General features: G+C 41.9%; 1 protein-coding gene and 1 long non-coding RNA gene across 10 annotated transcripts in view; one reads left to right on the top strand and one right to left on the bottom strand.

Annotated features, from left to right (window-relative positions):
* LOC133502690 (uncharacterized) overlaps positions 1-17171 on the bottom strand; it is a 29439-nt gene extending 12268 nt beyond the window's left edge. For 2 of the 3 annotated variants that reach the window (XR_009795541.1, XR_009795539.1), the window contains exons 1-2: positions 11602-11801; positions 11453-11521 (exon numbers count right to left, since the gene is read on the bottom strand). This is a non-coding gene — a long non-coding RNA (uncharacterized LOC133502690). Of the gene's footprint in view, positions 1-11452; positions 11522-11601; positions 11802-15141; positions 15355-17033 lie in introns of those variants that run through there. The other variant, XR_009795540.1, reaches the window with a different exon arrangement.
* plekha7a (pleckstrin homology domain containing, family A member 7a) overlaps positions 1-19091 on the top strand; it is a 126337-nt gene that overhangs the window by 46923 nt on the left and 60323 nt on the right. Inside the window, exon 1 of one of the 7 annotated variants that reach the window (XM_061823761.1) lies at positions 11900-12217. The exons of the other annotated variants lie outside the window; for them this stretch is intronic. The gene's annotated coding sequence lies outside the window, so the exon portion shown is untranslated. Of the gene's footprint in view, positions 1-11899; positions 12218-19091 lie in introns of those variants that run through there. 7 annotated transcript variants of the gene reach the window in all.

Here is a 19091-nt window from a genome sequence, read left to right as displayed (position 1 = left end):
TATTGTTGACCCCAAGTATTTGAAGTCGTCGACCCTCGCTATCTCTTCTCCCTGTAGCCTCACTCTTCCCCCTCCACTTTTCTCATTCACGCACATATATTCTGTTTTACTTCGGCTAATCTTCATTCCTCTCCTTTCCAGTGCATGTCTCCATCTTTCCAATTGTTCCTCTGCATGCTCCCTGCTTTCACTGCATATGACAATATCATCTGCGAACATCATGGTCCAAGGGGATTCCAGTCTAACCTCATCTGTCAGCCTATCCATTACCACTGCAAACAGGAAGGGGCTCAGAGCTGATCCCTGATGCAGTCCCACCTCCACCTTAAATTCCTCTGTCACACCTAAGGCACACCTCACCATTGTTCTGCTGCCATCATACATGTCCTGTACTATTTTAACATACTTCTCTGCCACACCAGACTTATGCATGCAGTACCACAGTTCCTCTCTTGGTACTCTGTCATAGGCTTTCTCTAGATCCACAAAGACACAATGTAGCTCCTTCTGACCTTCTCTGTACTTTTCCACGAGCATCCTCAAGGCAAATAATGCATCTGTGGTACTCTTTCTAGGCATGAACCATACTGTTGCTCGCAGATACTTACTTCTGTCCTGAGTCTAGCCTCCACTACTCTTTCCCATAACTTCATTGTGTGGCTCATCAACTTTATTCCTCTATAGTTCCCACAGCTCTGACATCCCCTTTGTTCTTAAAAATGGGAACTAGAAAACTTTTCCGCCATTCTTCAGGCATCTTTTCGCCCGCTAGTATTCTGTTGAATAAGTTGGTCAAAAACTCCACAGCCATCTCTCCAAATTGCTTCCATACCTCTACCGGTATGTCATCAGGACCAACTGCCTTTCCATTTTTCAATCCTTTGTAGTGCCTTTCTGACTTCCCCCTTAGTAATCATTTCCACTTCCTGGTCCTTCACTCTTGCCTCTTCAACTCTTCCTTCTCTCATTTTCTTCATTCATCAACTTCTCAAAGTATTCCTTCCATCTATTTAGCACACTACCGGCACCAGTCAACACATTTCCATCTCTATCCTTAATCACCCTACCTTCTGCACATCCTTCCCATCTCTATCCCTCTGTCTGGCCAACCTGTAGAGATCCTTTTCTCCTTCTTTCGTGTCCAACCTGGTGTACATGTCTTCATATGCCTCTTGTTTAGCCTTTGCCACCTCTACCTTTGCCCTACGTCGCATCTCGATGTACTCCTTTCGCCTCTCCTCAGTCCTCTCAGTATCCCGCTTCTTCTTCGCTAATCTCTTTCCTTGTATGACTCCCTGTATTTTGGGGTTCCACCACCAAGTCTCCTTCTCCCCTTTCCTACCAGATGACACACCAAGTACTCTCCTGCCTGTCTCTCTGATCACCTTGGCTGTCGTCGTCCAGTCTTCCGGGAGCTTCGGTTGTCCATAGAGAGCCTGTCTCACCTCTTTCCGGAAGGCCGCACAACATTCTTCCTTTCTCAGCTTCCACCACATGGTTCTCTGCTCTACCTTTGTCTTCTTAATCTTCCTACCCACCACCAGAATCATCCTACATACTACCATCCTATGCTGTCGAGCTACACTCTCCCCTACCACTACTTTACAGTCAGTAACCTCCTTCAGATTACATCGTCTGCACAAAATATAATCTACCTGCGTGGTTCTACCTCCGCTCTTGTAGGTCACTATATGTTCCTCCCTCTTCTGGAAATAAGTGTTCACTACAGCCATCTCCATCCTTTTGCAAAGTCCACCACCATCTGCCCTTCAAAGTTCCTTTCCTGGATGCCGTACTTACCCATCACTTCTTCATCGCCCCTGTTTCCTTTACCAATATGTCCATTACAATCTGCACCAATCACAACTCTCTCGCTGTCTGGGATGCTCAGAACTACTTCATCTAGTTCCTTCCAGAATTTCTCTTTCAACTCTTGGTCACATCCTGCCTGTGGTGCATAGCCGCTAACCACATTATACATAACACCCTCAATTTCAAATTTTAGTCTCATCACTCGATCTGATACTCTTTTCACCTCCAAGACATTCTTAGCCAGCTCTTCCTTTAAAATAACCCCTACTCCATTTCTCTTCCCATCTACTCCGTGGTAGAATAATTTAAACCCTGCTCCCAAACTTCTAGCCTTACTACCTTTCCACCTGCTCTCTTGGATGCACAGAATATCAACCTTTCTCCTAATCATCATGTCAACCAACTCCTGTGCTTTTCCTGTCATAGTCCCAACATTCAAAGTCCCTACACTCAGTTGTAGGCTCTGTGCATTCCTCTTTTTCTTCTGACGCTGGATCCGGTTTCCTCCTCTTCTTTGTCTTCGACCCACAGTAGCTGAATTTCCACCGACGCCCTGCAGGTTAGCAGTGCCGGGGGCGGGCGTTGTTAACCCGGGCCACGACCGATCCGGTATGGGATTCTTTAGATGAACGCTCATATTTGTTTGGCACAGTTTTTACGCCGGATGCCCTTCCTGACGCAACCCTCTGCATTTATCCGGGCTTGGGACCGGCCTACAGATTGCACTGGTTTGTGCCCCCATAGGGCTGCATTTACTAAATACACGGCGTTCGCATAATTTTAAAATGAGACCAAAAATTTTGTACATACATTCAGCATATCGAAGCCTTTACTATTTATTGGTTTATGACTAAGTAAACCAAACAAGAACTTCACAAATGCTTACCAGTCTTTGTTTCCAACACAAGGCACATCCTTCTCCCTGCGTGCTTGGCACTTTCTTGGCCAGCGATTTTGTCTGCATTCGAACGTGTGTGCTGTCTAACTGGCTGAAATTGACAACCGTTAATGCCTTTATAAAGCTCGTATTCTTCACCGTGTTCGTGGGACCCTTCAGAATAGTGTTCATCGCTCCAAATATCGGAAAATTCATCGGCGTCCAATGCTCGCCATTGTAGACATCGGCTATGACGTCACGTTCCTACTCGGCTGTTTCGCTTTGTTTTCGTCTTTTTTTCGGCGAATCCAGCAATGTGCAATCATATTTTGCTGATAATCGAAACATAAAAACAGAATTCAGATTCGAATTCTGCATGAAAACAGTATAATATGAGCAAAAAGGCGCACTGAGGACATTCCATACACTTTAAGTCATGTTGTTCAATATAAGTTAAGTCGACTCTTTTGCCAAGCAAATTCCCCAAAGTCCTATCTGTTTAAGTCTCTCGGGTCAAATGAATTGACCCGAGTCCCTCACCTCTGCCAGCTGTCTTAAGAGCAATTCAGCCGCTAGGCTTGACTGGTGTGTGCAGGAGAAAGTCTTATCGATCACCATCACGGTAACAGGTGCTCGTTAATGATCATTAATCATTACATGGCAGAGGTGACCATCAAGACATTTGTCGCCCTAATCCAGCACATTGAAACGAAAGTAGTCCTTGGTGGCAAGACTCTGACGCCCGCTTCACTAATCCGGAATAAGACGACAGGGTCAAGCTACTGCGGAGGTGAGCGTCAAAGTGTGTGTGTTTGTGTACGTGTGTGTGTCTGTGTGTACTTGCCATAAAGAGGGCTAGATTTTTGCCGTTTGCAGGCACGTGACAACCAACTAGACAAACATTAACATAAAGTTGGAGTAAGTGTGTCTATTTCAACAGTTTGTGAAAATAGGAAATGTACTGCATGAGCCTATGTCTCAAAATTCATGACTGAGATTCAACAACACGTATGAGCTTTGTAATTTTGTGTATCTGCATTGTTTATTCACGTTTTGTCATATGACTATTAAATTCTGTCCTTTCATCTAACCTACTTTCATGTAATCTTTTTTTAATCATTGTAAAGCTCTATGGATTTGCTTTGTGTGTGACTGGTGCTATCCAAATTAACTTTACCAAAGAGGAATGAGTAAAATTCCTCAGAGGTTGCAGTTTCCTAATCGGGCTAATCTTGACTCATCATTCCTTCTTTACTTGCACAAAAAAAGGGGAACAAAAGTTATCCAAGATGCAGGTGGTTTGTTTGAAGAAAACAGCTTACTTGAATTCAAACAGCAAAAATAAAATAAATAAAATTGTTTCCACATCGAATGGGGACAGCAAATCCAAGTCAATGAACAAAATACAAAGAAATTGATGAGAATGGTGGAGGATGATGGCTTTTGATGATGATGTTAATGATGGTCAAAAAAATATTTCGCCGAACCATCCATATTTCCACTGTCCATCTTTATCCGTATAACCTTTGTTCTTCTTCCGGTTCATTACGTCATCGCAACGTATCAACTATGTAGCAAACCTCAAATCTTCATTTTAAATATCACAGAATGCAATATAATCATCATCCACAGCATACATATATTACATTTTTGATTTCGATATTACATAATTAAAACTTAGTTGAAATTATTTCACTAATTATTCTGAGTGAAAGTATTTGAAGAACAAAAATTATATTTAGGCTCTTACACAGGTCTTGTGGCATCATCTTCAGTAAGACTTAGTGTAGCCATCACTGACTGGTGCCACGACAAGTATTGAGCAAAGGCTGTCATCGTTTTCATTTATTTTTTTACTACATTTTGAAAAATACAAGAAATTGTGGGGTTTCTTTTAGGGAATTTTTGAGGGGAAAAAAGTGAAGTACTAAATAGTTTACAGATGCACTATATAGTCAATCATGTTTAAAAAGACTGCAGACGTGCTCCAACTCTCGTTTTCTCCCCGTTTGGCCGTGTCAGCAATAAGATATATGTCAGCCAATGATTGATAATTATGTCAAATATTTACAATTCGCGTGTGCGTGCATGCGTGCGCGCGTGTGTGTCCATGCGATATTCCGCTGAGTAATGTCTGTGACCAATGAAACACTTTCCAGTGTATAATTGTTTACCACTGTCGTAAGTTTCAGGTTTGGTAATAAATGTCTTATTAAAGCGGTTTTGTAAGAATTGAATGCAAGGCAGTTTGGTGCTTCACCATAACTGCAGGCTGGAGTCATTTTCAGAGGGAAAGCCTGCAGCTTCAGAGCTGTGACGTGCCTTTTACGCAGAATACAGTTGAAGCATCTGGAAAATGAAAACAGGGCAAAAGAAGTTACGTGGAATTTCACAATTCCCGCCGGCCTTTTTTAGAAAATGACGTTGTGCTCGTAAGGCCTTTTTGAAAAGGATCATGAAAGAATTGAGGGTTTGATGCTTAATTGTGATTGAAGGATATTGACTTGAAAGATGAGTATTTTGACCTTCACAGAGAAAGCCAGCAAAATTCCCCCACGAAATTTGTAATATGTACCTTTTATGCAGAACCCAAATAAGTCATATTGCGAGAAATACTTGTTAGTGAGAATTCCTTTTAAACACAACAGGGCGAGAGACTGTAAATGTTGAGCGTTAAATTTCACGCTTTTATCCCACCTCTTTTTCAGTTCTGAGAGGACCTCCGTGAGTGAATAATTGCCAGGTTGATTCTGTACAGAAAAGCAACACGGGGGGGGGGGGGGGGGGGGGGGGCAGGAAAAATCTGCCAGATCATGATACTCTATATCCTGTCCAGTTGAAATAAGCATTTTTTTGTTTCTTTCCTTCCTTTTTTGTCAAGTTCATTTGAGGATACTTTTTCATTGTGTTGGCGATTACAAAGCCAATAAATGAGATTTGAATGCAACACTAAGGTCGGAAGGTCAACAACGTTGTTGAAGCCTCACTAAAAATATATATTATATATAAAAAATATATAATTTAAAAGGGAATTTCGGTGGTTTGTATTAACAATGTATCCAATTGGTCATGTAATATATACTCTATCTTGACAATGTGATGTTAAATCCTCTCTCATTTAATATTCTTTTGAGAAGATTTTTATCAACAATTACAAATTTTCAGGGGCACTGCCGTTTTTGCGAGTCACATGACCTACGTCCGCGGATGTGACTTGTTAAATGCCGTTCCAAACGCTCGATTACATGGGACACCATTCTGCCCAGTGCTAATTTCTCGGATTTATCATCATTTGATGAAGAAATGGCAGTATATGTTGATTGAGAAGGCGGAGGAATACTTCCATACAGATTTGAACTTGTGGCTGTAAATAATGTTGAATATTTGGATGGTTCTTTGGCCGGGGAGCGAGCTCACGGCTCCGCCGCTTGGCAGAGCGAGCGCGTCAGACTCCGCGCCATTCTGCCCGAAGAACCATCCGAATATTCAACAGTATTTACAGCCGAGTGGCGGAGCTCGCTCCGAGGTGAGCCCCGGAGCTCGCTCGGCATTATTTACAGCCACAGGTTAAAATTTGTATGGAAGTATTCCTGCGTCTTCCCAATCAACCGATACTGCTATTTCTTCATCAGATGATGATAAATCTGAGAAATCAGCCCTGGGCATAATGGTGTCCCATGTAATCGAGCGTTTGGAATGGCACGTAACAAGTCACATCTGCGCACGTAGGTCATGTGACTGGTGAAAATGGCGGTGCACCTGAACATTCATAATTGGCGATTAAAAATCTTCTCAAAACACTATTAAATCAGAGAGGATTTAACAACACATTGTCAAGATAGAGTACATATTACATGACCTATTGGATAAATTGTTGATGTAAACCACCGGAATTCCCCTTTAAACTGGCGCTATACCACAAACCATGATACACCCAAAACAGTTAAATAGAATTTCAAACACCTCTTACAACATTACCCACGTTAGCCAAATGTGGTTGAGACTCTCCACTCTTCCAATAACCCCGGCTCGACTGAACTCCTCTGCAACATACCAAATTTGTCTCTCGGTTGCTTTGTATCACTTCAACATACTTCCTTGACACCAGTTATTGTAGAGAACTTCTTTCCCATTTAGAAAAGGCCTTGGAGGCATCTCGTGACATCTTAAGGTATTTCAGAAAGGGCACAAGAAACATCAAATACTTTAGTGAGGTTTTGCAGCATGAATAGGTGAACTTATGAATAGCAAAGCGAGAATTCACTGTGGTCTTTCTTTGGGCACTGCATGAACAGTATTTTGCTGCCATTTTTACTTCCTTTATCAATTAGGCATTTCACCATGTCACGGATGCTGTCATTAGCTACCTCACTATTTTTGTCACTCCCCTCTGGAGACTTGCACTGTGCAGACCAAGCACCTTATTCCAGCCGACTCCTGTCATTCAATCTGGATCTTTTCTCCTTTTCTATATCTTGTGTGGTGGGCACTGACACTTTGACAAGTGGCCCTAGCGGAATTACGCCCCCAAGGTCACGGTGGGAGCCCGCTTAGATGGAACATTCAGCATTCCTTGACACATACGATGTTTTTCTTCACATTGACATTTGACACTGGCACTCCAAACGAACGCAAAATGTTCTTTTTTTGGACAAGATGGGATGTATTAATCACACCATCCACTGGTTGCCAAAACCATTGCACAGCCATCGTCTGAGGGAAACTAGAGCAATGTTTCAGTTAGGCTTTAAACAATCGGCTTTTTAGGGCCGATGACTTGAAATGACTTATTTATTGAAGTCATCCGGCGTAAAAACTGTGCCAAACCAATATGAGCGTTCATCTGAGATGGGACAAGCCGAAAGAAACTTACATTTTACTTGTGTACTGTGAACTCAGTTTCTTTTAAAGCATTCTCTAGTCTTGTGATTCCCAACCAGTGTGCCGTCCTCTTTAATACTGTACAGCAGGGGTGTCAAACTGTTTTTTATCGTACTCCACGTTGTAGTTACGGTTTCTGTCAGAGGGGCATTATGACTGAAACCACGAAAATCTTTAATTGACCCATCGTATCTATCCATTTTCCTTGCTGCTTATCCTCACAAGGGTCGTGGGGCATGCTGGAGCTTATCCCAGCTGTCAACGGGCAGGAGGCGGGGTACACCCTGAACTGGTTGCCAGCCAATCACAGGGCACATGGAGACAAGACAACAGTCACACTCACAATCACACCTAGGGGCAATTTAGAGTCTCCAATTAATGTTGCATGTTTTTGGGATGTCGGAGGAAACGGGATTGCCCGGAGGAAACCCACGCAGACACGGGGAGAACATGCAAATGCCACACAAGCGGGTCCAGGATCGAACTCGGGACCTCAGAACTGTGAGGCCAACGCTTTCCAGCTGACCCACCTTGCCGCCTGACCCATCATATTCACACATTAATCAACCAGTTTTAGAACCAGAAATCAAGGGTAATGGGTTTTTCAACTATTGTTGATGTTTGGTAACACAAAAATCTTTGCAATATCTCAATATCATCATTTATGATATGACTGTTTGAAATTTTGGTTAAAATTTGAACAAAAATCATGGAAGTTGATACACATGATTTGCCTTCGCGGCCACATAAAATCATGTTGCAGGCCGCATCTGGCCCCCAGGCCTTGAGTTTGACACCTGTGCCGTACAGGGTACATGCACCGTCTCCAAGAGACTGTTTTGGCTCGCAACGTATCTAAATTTTATCTGGCACATAGAGACCTCACAAATAGTAATGAAACTACCTTTTATAGGTAGATGAGAAAAGATTTTCTTGGTTAGTCAACAAATGCTCCAGAGATCTTTTTATTCCATACAAGCAGTTAATAAGTAAATTCTCCATAATATGGCCTCATTCACATGTATTTTATTAAAAATTTATTTTTTTCTTATCAATTAATTATCCTGCAGCCTGATTTTAAAAACAAACAAACAAACATGTCAACGCAAGTGAGTTCTGAAACGAAATGTCATTTGAAAGGCATTCAGCGGAGACTGACGGAACAATCTAGGGGGACTCTGCGTCGTCTGTTTGATGTCTCTGCGGCCATGAATGCGTTGACTGCTGGGGAGTGGAAACGTTTTAAATGGGCCAAGCAGACGCATTCAAACAAGTTTGTGCTGCTTGTCTTCCCCAATCCGATTCCTCTTGCCGCATCCTAATGAAGCATAGAATCTCAGTTGAATATACCAGCTTTTCCCTCTGAGGTCCAAATACACAGGACGACGGCGACTGCTGTGAGTGCTCAACTTGAGAACTGGAGCACATAACCGGAGACCCAAAAATAGGGATCTTTGTTTTTTTTACGCTCTCTGCTATGTCATACATCTATGGACTTTTCTATTGTATGCATGCCCGATAATAAGGAGGACTGTATACATTTGCATTCGTAGTATGGAAACTGACATTTTTATTGGTAAAGGCAAGTGATGAATGTGAGTGAGTGAAGCTGTACGTCGCCCTGTTCATTTAATTTCATTATCTTTTAAACTTGCGTATTTTTATTCAAACCTGTAAAAACCCTGTTAAACTTATCCAACCAAATGAATGTATGACCAGCTTTTCAGTGTTCCGGCCGAAGATCTTTGCAGTCACTCACAATTGATGAGCGTGACTCGCAAATCTGCACAGTCGAGCACGAAAAATCACGCGCGTGAAATTTGTTACGAGTAGAAAAAATAGATATTGAAAGACGTTGCTTATTTTATGTAGTCCCGACATTAATTTACGTGTTTATTTCATAAACGTTATCTAAACAAGCCTGCTCCTAAGCAATCAGTATTGACCCGGAAACAGGAAATGCAAGTTAACCGTACTGAGCATGTACGAAAGTGATGCCAAAAGCGCATGTTCAGAGCTTCTTCACGTACTGCGATAGCATTTACGTTGAAAGTCATCAACGTAATGAGCCATGTCAAAGGAAATTCAGTGACACCAGGGGTGCTCAGTGTGTCGATCGTGAGGTCGCTTTGGTTGATCATGTGACGGTGTGCCCAAAAAAAAAAAATAGACGTTAGACTGTCATCCACCTCGTCGCTTGATTCAGGTGTGGCCAATACGACGAGCGCACGCACATAAAGGCACGTTCTAGCAAGCCGGCCCCCTATTTACGGCAGTCGTGGCGTAGCACGCGTGCACCCCGCCCCGCTAACTATAGTAAGTATGAGATTGTGATTTACTTTGTCTTGATCTAAGTTCTAACGGTCATTTTCCCGTGGTACGCGTTATCTTGAAGTTGAAAACGTTTCCCCTATACATGCTTTAGGAAGATATAGATCATCTACTAGTAGCTTTTATCAATGGATTGACAATAGATACCGCCGTAAATTACGCTAGATTATAATTAGAATAATAATTATTATTATTGCCGACGGGAATGTTTGTTACAATGTATCCCTAGCTTGTTGCCACTAACGCCGACTATGTTGAACTAAACTTCCAGCATTTCTAGGCATTACGGGTATGGATAGGTCTCCAATGACGTCACCACAGTCTTTAGACCAATCTGATCAATTAACGATAGAAAAAAAAAACTTCACGCTTCACCAATCACCTGTGTTCTCTGACCTCTATGACACACAAGATGGCGTGATTGGAAACCTATCCATAGACCGTTCGTGTTTATTCCTTGACAAACCAGTGCATTTAACTTTTTTTCAGATAAGGTTGGTCAGATCAAGAATTTTTGTTGGTAAAAAATTTTAAATACCGTTTTATATCATGTTCTTCTAATATCAGTTGAAATTGTCATTGAGTTTGAAATATTTTTTCTATTTTAGTTATGTATTTGTTTATTTTATTTTTAATTTACGGTTATGTTGGATTAATCCAGTAAGTTATTTTAAGGTCTCGAGATTCCATCCCTAAACACACCCGCGACTTTATCTGCGAGCATGACTGAACACACCCGTACATTTTTCACACGTGAGTGACTGCCTTTGAGTCTAGCGAGCGTTCGTCCTTTGTGGTGACCCTTTTAGACATACGTGAACAGAAGGTTTTCAAACAATAGTTACCGTATATCACTTTTTTTGGAAACACTTTCCAACTTTTAACAGTTGAAAGTGAAAGTTGAAACTACTCTTATCAATTTTGCAAGCCAGTGCAGCATTCACTTGATTACTAGGCTTTTATTGTCAAGTTCATTTACTACACAGTCTGCAGTCATATTATGTCATTTCCATGTGGATAGTTTATTGCGTGGCACCCAGATGATAAAAATAAGAGGCGCCTGTGTGCGAGTGTGTGTGTGTGTGTGTGTGTGTTACATCATAATGGAGCAGTGGTAGGCAATATACTAGGTGTTTATCAGTGGTTTGGGTGCTTCAGGGCGTTGCACCCATCCTAAATATCAGTGCCGGACCGATCCTGCTATTGTCCAAAGCGCTCAAGCCCACACACAATGAGGAGCTTAAAAAGTGCAAATGGTGTCGGCTCAGGAAAACTATGTGTCACCCTCGCTGCTTGAATAGCACTGTGCAAACATTGCTGCAACATGGAAATTAGTGTAATACTAAAGCAAACTTTTATTCGAGACTTCCTGAAATCAATCATGTTGAGTGATTATCCCTTTAGGAAAGGTTATAATCTTTTTAAGTCGCCATCACCAGTGGGTAAAATCTGTGTGTTCAATTATAACACAGCTGACTAATTAATCACCTTTTTTGAGAAACCTCAATATACCGGAAAAGGAACCAATATTTGCATGTGAGTGCAAATTACCTGTATTTTAGGGGTCCCACACATATACTAGGGGCCTCTGGAATGTTGGGAAAAAGTTAGTCCCCGACCCTGTTTCACCAATCAACAAAATGGGTGACCATGGTTATCATAGCAGCACGGTGTATGACTGGTTAAAGCGTTTGACTTACAGTTATGAGGACCGGGGTTCAAATCCTGAAGACGGGTTGGGATGGGCTCCAGCATTCCCGTGACTCTTGTGTGGATAAGCGGTTCAGATGATGGATGGATGTCTATTAATACAAGATGAAAAAGGGAAAAAAAGTCTCAAGGACTCATGCCTGAAGTTGAACAAGATTTAGTTTGAAGCAGCCATTATGGGCCAATTCCAGGGTTTATGCTTTGATAAACACCCACTAGGGAGTCAAATGTGGGCGGAGCATGGTTTCAAAGTTTGACCGTTTTAAGGATTTGCTACGAAAGAAAAAAAATGCTCCTAACAGCATGGAATTTGAAGGGCATTTCTATCATAACAGAGCTCACCAAAAAGTCTCAAGGACTCATTCCTGAAATGACTTGAGAATTCCGTCCTACTGAATTGTCACTATAGCATTAACCTGATTTTTATTTTTTTTATTTTATTTTTTTTCTCAATTTGTTATTTTTTCTTTTGAGCTTGGCTAAAATGCCACCCAGTATTGCATCTGGGCTTCAGCAAGTCACCATCCCACACTATCACAATTTGAGCTGCTCTGTGATGTTTTTGGGTGACTTTTCTGCAGTCATGTCGCGTTCTCGCCAATGATTGTAAGTTGCCTTCTGACTTATGTGCTCATTTTATGATTATAGGCCATAGTAGTTAATTAATTTTGAAAGTGAGCCTCCTAACGTGATTTGACAGTGTCAGCTACCATTCTTTTCATATTGTATTATGTATTGTTTACATTGATTATATGCAGTAGTGGTATTTAATTGAAAGTAAATAGTAGATTAGGGCGGGGTTTCAGTGCATTGTGTGGACACGCCCGCAACTTTTGAAAGAGGAGAATGGTTTGATTCCCCCCCCCAAAAATCATTGAAATTTTGGAATATTGATACCATTTGTCTCTGGGGTGTGTCAAATTTACATTTCTTTTGCTTTATAGAGTCTTTAATGTACTCTGGACACCCTTTTTGCACACACACACACACACACACACTCGCGCACGTAGACCGACACTGTCATAGATGTACATTTCCTCTCTTTCAGAAGGGACCCCTCAGGACACTGCGAAATGTTTTGAATGTGAATGTGCTGTCGACTCTTCGACTATTAGCATGCCAGGCTGTCATCCGTCATGCCGACTGCCTCTTTTCCTTCCTGAAAGGTCTATGCATGCTGTATTTGGATGAGGTCTTGCTGGAACGGCTTTAATCTCCATCTGCGACATAGCATCCCATTGCTGTTTGGCAATATCTATGGCACAGGACTTGAAAGTGAGGGTGCTTATTTAAAACTAAAGATGGTCTCATCTGAATGTTACTATGGCAACAAGATGTCCTGAAGCAGTTTCCTGTGGGGCCAGGGTGGGTAAGTGGGTGGGTGAAGGCGGGGGGGGTGGGGGTCAGTTTTCCTCTTTCTTGTGGCATCACAATGCAAAGTAGTCACGGATCAGGCTGCTGCTTTCTGATTGAGCATTTGTAATACGGCCCACCCAACCCCACTCCCTTACACTCCAAAACCAGACGCAAGTACAGACACAATCAAGAAAGCTCATCAGCGCTGAAGAATCTCCCTGGTGCTTCTCAGCAGAGCTACCATTAAGTGCCGAAGCCTAAGCGAGGGGGTGAGAAAAAGAAAGAATATCAAAAGCAAGATTAGGCAAAGTGGAATCAAAAGCTTGGAAATGAGTAATAAAATAGATCCAAGGCATGAACCTTTGCTTTTTTTTTTTAGCAGTAGCTCTTGGAAAACAAGGTCAACAGGCATGTGATTTGTCCGTTTATAGACGGAATTCTGTCTTTTTAAAATGCATAGATTAAAAAAAAAAATTCAGTTTTTCTGCAATATTCCGACCGTAACCCGTGCCAGAATCCACACTCGTTCATTTTCCGACCCGACTTTTGCAAGCGAGGCGGAAGCGATGCAGAAACGAGGTGGAAAATGTGATACACGTCTGTTGATTGGCCAAATGTGGAACAGGCAGGTAATGGGCCCATTTGCAAGTGATCACAATGGTGGTGCTCGAGTGGAAAGACCACTTCGCGTGAAAGAAATTGATAGAAATGTCAAAAATAAGATTTGACGGGATTGGATAGAACGAGAAATCGTCGATACTGTTTAAAAGAAGGAAGTTACCACTCTGTTAAGCGACTTCATTTGCAAAATCGATCGACCTGGTAAAGCATTATGCATTGGAAGTTGATGCGAAACGACAAAAACACGTCAAACTGGAAGCAAGGAAAACAAACTTTTCCACAGCTGGTACATTCGGATGTCAACCCAAGCCCAACAAACCTTCCGGACTTCATTCCCTTGTTTTCGTCACTACTTCTGGTATTGAGAGGCAAGATCCACCAGAAGCAATTACTTGTAAAAATGTCTTTATTATTTACTGATAACGAAACATGACTTTATTAATTGTTGTCAAATTCATGCATTTCAATCATTTACAAAAACAAGAAATTAAATGAAAGTTTTTGAATGGATACGATATACACGCTATGAAAGCACGTTTGCATGCCATGATGCAAATCTGAATTCAATTTAGTTTCACTTCTAGTAGTTTACTTTGGTGAATTTGTAATTTTTTGGGGTAAAGGTATGCACCGAAATAATGAATGATCATATTGTGTGCATTTTGAAAACAGAATAGCATTTGCTTATAGCTGTACTAGATATGTCATTCATAATACAATTTATAAAACTTGCACATTAAAATTGGTGCTCATCCGTTGATCATGCTTGCCAGCTATTTTGTCTTTTTTTCATTGTCAAATCGCACGCCTGTGGTTAAACCTCACTTATTGTTTCCTAACTTCTTGCTATTTTAAAACCTGTATTTATCATTGTTATACTGTAAGATGTGATAAAAGTGGGTATATGTTCAACCGCTGAAATTGTCTTGAATGAACTTTAAGCTAAACCATGCACATAGTTGGGTTTCACTTGTTCCAATAATCGGGCCATATTTGAGCCAAGTGATCGGGTTGTCTCTAAAATTGGATCTTGGGCAATTATTCCGTGATGGTAGGGTGTGTTAAGTGAATTGTTTTACATCCCGAATCTGTTTGGAAACGGTCACTCTTGACAATCTTGAATGTCAAACTCGTTCTATATTAAACCCCACACAATAAACTCAGTAAGCAGACCAAGGCCAATTGTTTACATGTCTGGAGTCTCTTCTACCTACCTCGGTTAAGTCTTTATTGTGTTCTTTTCAATTCTTATTCCACTAGCACTGCAGATAATGGGATTAAGTTGTAGCCGTCGCTAATGTCTGATTTACATTAATGAAGTAGAATTAAGAACATAATCCTCTGCCTCTCCTTAACACTCTGCATCCATCCTTCTTAAGGCCTCTTAATAGTTCCGCACCCGCGTGGCCGACAACGGCCGCATTGTATCACGTGACCGACGCGTTGCCCCCGCATCCCATCTGCGTCACTTGATGCGCAAATGCCCCAAAAAAATGCCACGTAGATTATCCTTTGTGATTGGTCCATTTAGTCATGCTGCGATACTTACTCACCGTTGCTCCTCTCTCCACATACCACCTCTGACTTGATCGATTTTGCAGCATAATTAAAGGCATCATCTGGTCATTTAGGTCCATTTGTTCCAGCAGACAGCGTCCGATGGTCGCCGTTGTTGTTGTTTTGTCCGTTTTTACAGATTGGAAAACAACAATGGCGACTGGAAATGGACCAAAAAATGCAGGGGAAATTCCGCCCTATGGTGTCACCTGCAATTTGGAGGGGAAAACTGGATTCAATTTTCAAAACTCTCCGTATGGGTTGCCCTCAAGTATAAGGCCAATTGCGTGCGGGTAGCAGCAGTGACGTCAGGACAGTCGCCGGTCAGTGTGTAAACATTGTTTATGTTACATCTCTTAATTAACCTGCGCTCATTCACGTCATCCATTATGAAATAGTGGCTTCAGTATGTATAGAGCTCGTGCACGTGACATCACCATTTTCACGGCGCCATATTACCGGTCAAACAAAGCTGCTCGACATTGTGGGAGACATTGAACCGGAGGAAAATATTTACAATACCAGAGACCAGTTGTGCTGTTGGTTGTCACAACAGACGAGACAGATATTCAAAGAGATCATTCTATGGAATCCCAGCTGAAAACACCAGAAAAGATCGATGGATTTCGGCAATTACGCATGATGGATACTGCCCAACCAAAATACACACACGCCTGTGTAGGGATCGTTTCGTTTCAGGTAGGAATTGCTGTTCTAAATCTCAAATTACCAAAAAGTATTTATAATGCCAAGTTGGCTCATTTGAGAGCAATGCGTATTTTAAAAAATAAATAAATAAAACTGTCTGTCACAGAGGTTTACGGAGATCAAGTGTGGCTGCAATCGGTTCCATGTACATTCTATGGAGATGACTCTGTCCTCTTTTTTTTTTTTTTCCAATGATACTTAATGAATGAGAGTTTGTGTAAAACCAGGGGTCATTTATGTAAATATTGGTATTTGTATTGAATTCTAGCTGAAAAGATAGATGGATTCCGGAAAGGTTAACGTGTTGCCAAACACACTTCCGCGTTCACAACTCGTCAAAACCGTCACTATATGGGATTTATTCGTGATGAGAACAGATCCAGCAACATAGTATTCGTATGCGTCGAGACTTTTAAACGCTTTCAAACTCTTCCGTGTAAATCTCGACGACTTACTCACCACATCCATGTGTATATCCAGTTGTCCAAGACAAGCGAAAGCGAATTAACAGTCCAATTTCTTATCGGCAAAACTTCGGCTTTAAATGCGGGTCTTCTATGCCGAGTTTATCTAATTTTTCCACGTATCATCGTGTATTTTCACCTTCTAAATGTCTGATGGTATCGGACAAATCTCTGGGCGTCGCGGTACAAGGCATATTTCCGTGTCGTCTCCAACCGGTTTAGCATTGAGCAATGCTTAGCTTGACCGTCAATATGGCGAGGTAAAAAAAAGTCACGTGATTTTATGACGTAAGTGCACAAGCTCTATTGTCACTTGTTCTGAGCAGTTTCGATATTATGCTTGACTTTGGCGCTTCCACCTGCGTACATTCGTGTTGTGCCCGGGGGGCGTCTCTTTCCCCACGTTTTGTCATTTGTCATCAGCCTGAGCGGCAGAGTGTGCGAAGTGTTTATGGCGTGAGACGGGCGTTAACGCCTGTCTGAGTGTTTCCCCTCATTTGTTGTCAAGTTGACTCGCACAATGTTAAGTCTCCTCAGATAGCTAGCTGACAGATAGATAGGAAATGATGGTGCCATGACGGCAATATCCAAGCGACAAGTATACCAAACAGTGCTGAACAAATTTATGAGACTACCTGTCATAAAGTGCTTAAATGTGAACTCTTTCAATTTCAGTGAGCTTCTGACACAACCGTTTTGAAAAGGATTCTACCTACTTTACCATCCTGTATCTTCCGACTGGAAACTACGCATCTTCTTATATAATTGATGTGATCCTGGAATTCTCTTCCAGGCGACTGTGAAGTTGCTTTCAGTCACTCATCTGCTCGCGTTGATTAAGCAAATAAAAGAGAATTTGGAATGCGAGCGCTACACACTTGAAGGATGTCTCATAACTGATTAATGCGAAGAACCACTCCACATTGCATCACTCAGTTTGACAAACATGCTTTTCAAGATGTGAGAGATCACAGCACTTCGTTATAGACTTATTTGGTAGACTTCACACCAATTTGGATCGACTTGAAAATTGGCATTTTTTTATGCTGGTTGGTTTTGTCATAATTACTACTTCTTCTGTCCGATGTTTCATCATGGCGATTTTAAAAGTCTCCAAGCTGGTAAATTGTCTGCTTTACAGACAAACTGTACATCCACTTTCATTCTGTGATGTCACTTGTCTGTGGATCGAGTAGGAGTGTGTGTGTGTGTGTGTGTGTTGTGTGTGTGTGTGTGTGTGGTCTGTGTGTGGTCTGTGTGTGGTTGTGAGTGAGTGAGGCTGTTGCATTGTTGTATGCAATTGAGTCTATGTTCAAGTACTGTCCGTGTGTGAGTGTGTGTGTGTGTTTTTGTGATAGGAAATGAGTGTGTGTGTCAGTTTGTGTGCGTTTGTAAGCCCGAGTGTAAATGTGCATTTATAAGTGTTGAAATGAGTGCGAATGTGTATGACTACTTGTTTTAGAGATAGAAAGTGAACGCTTGTGTGGGGGTGAGAGTGTACGTGTGTCTCCATTTGTGAGTGTGTGTGTGTTCGAATGAGTGATTTGAGTGAGTTGAACGTGTGACCGTGCTATCGCTTGATGTGAAACCTGATCAAGAGATGATGGCAGCAGCAATGTGGACCTGAACCAAATGTGTCAGCACCGTATGCTCGCTGGAATTCGCTGTCAGCAGAGGCCGGCTTGGAACCGAGAATGTTGACTCAGGGTAGACGGCGTGCGTTTGTGTATGCGCGCGTGTGTGTTTGCATACAACGTTGCGTCTATTTCAGAGCGTGGCGACGTAATCACGCCACATTTTCATGCTTGGAGGGACAGAAAAGTGGTGAAGTTCCAGGAGTAAACATGCGGATGAAAGATAAACATCCGGTAAGGTGCCCGCATCCCATCAGGGATTATATATTGTCAGTGGTTTTGGCCTGGCAAATCAGTGTCTAGATGGATGTTATTGTGCATGTTGGATTATTGTGTGGGTTTGTGTGTGTGGGGGGTGGTATTTTACAAATGTGTTTGTGGAATACAACGATCCAATCGTTTTAGTGGTTAATCGAGTTTCACCATTGGCATTTACATGTGTTCTCGGTTCTCAGAAATGGCAGTGTAACTTGTTAGTTAGCCAAGTAATGGCGCGTGGGACTTAGATTACGTGAACTGAGCGACGGTGTGTTCAAAGTTTTTGGATGGTGAAAGTGTTAGAAAAAAAAGGATGAAGATCGAGCACGGGCAATTGACAAGGATGCTGGAATCAAAAACTGGTTCAGACGGGCATGGCTTGAAAAAAGTGTAACCGTGCAGATAGGACCGAATACGGTATCAACCGAACACATAAAAAAGTGGACATTCCCGGCAAAGTGCTGTGCATTCTGTGTTCCGATAGGAGCAAAAAATATCCAGGAGGAAACTCAACCCCCCCCATCGGCAGACATTTTCAGTGTTTTTCCAAATTAGTCATTCACATCCCTGGATTCAGCAACGCAGCAAAGTTGGATGACTTGCCATTAGGTCAGTAGTGTGCAACAAAATTTTGATGTACTATACATAGGTACATATATTTTATACATAATTTATACATTTTTGCATACATTGTTGCCTTAATATACAAATGAATCACCCTTTTTTTCCATCCATCCATTTTTTACTGCTTCTCCGTGTTAGGTCGTGGGGAAAGTAGCTTCAGCAGGGATACAAAGATTTCCCTTTCCCTGGCCACTTCTTCCAGCTCTTCCGGAGGGATCCTGAGGCATTCCCAGGCCAGCTGAGAAACATAGTCTCTCC

Source organism: Syngnathoides biaculeatus, chromosome 6 (genome assembly GCF_019802595.1).
Source record: "Syngnathoides biaculeatus isolate LvHL_M chromosome 6, ASM1980259v1, whole genome shotgun sequence".
Taxonomy (NCBI): domain Eukaryota; kingdom Metazoa; phylum Chordata; class Actinopteri; order Syngnathiformes; family Syngnathidae; genus Syngnathoides; species Syngnathoides biaculeatus.
Note: the sequence above shows the minus strand (reverse complement) of the source record. Positions and strands in the feature narration are given on the sequence as shown.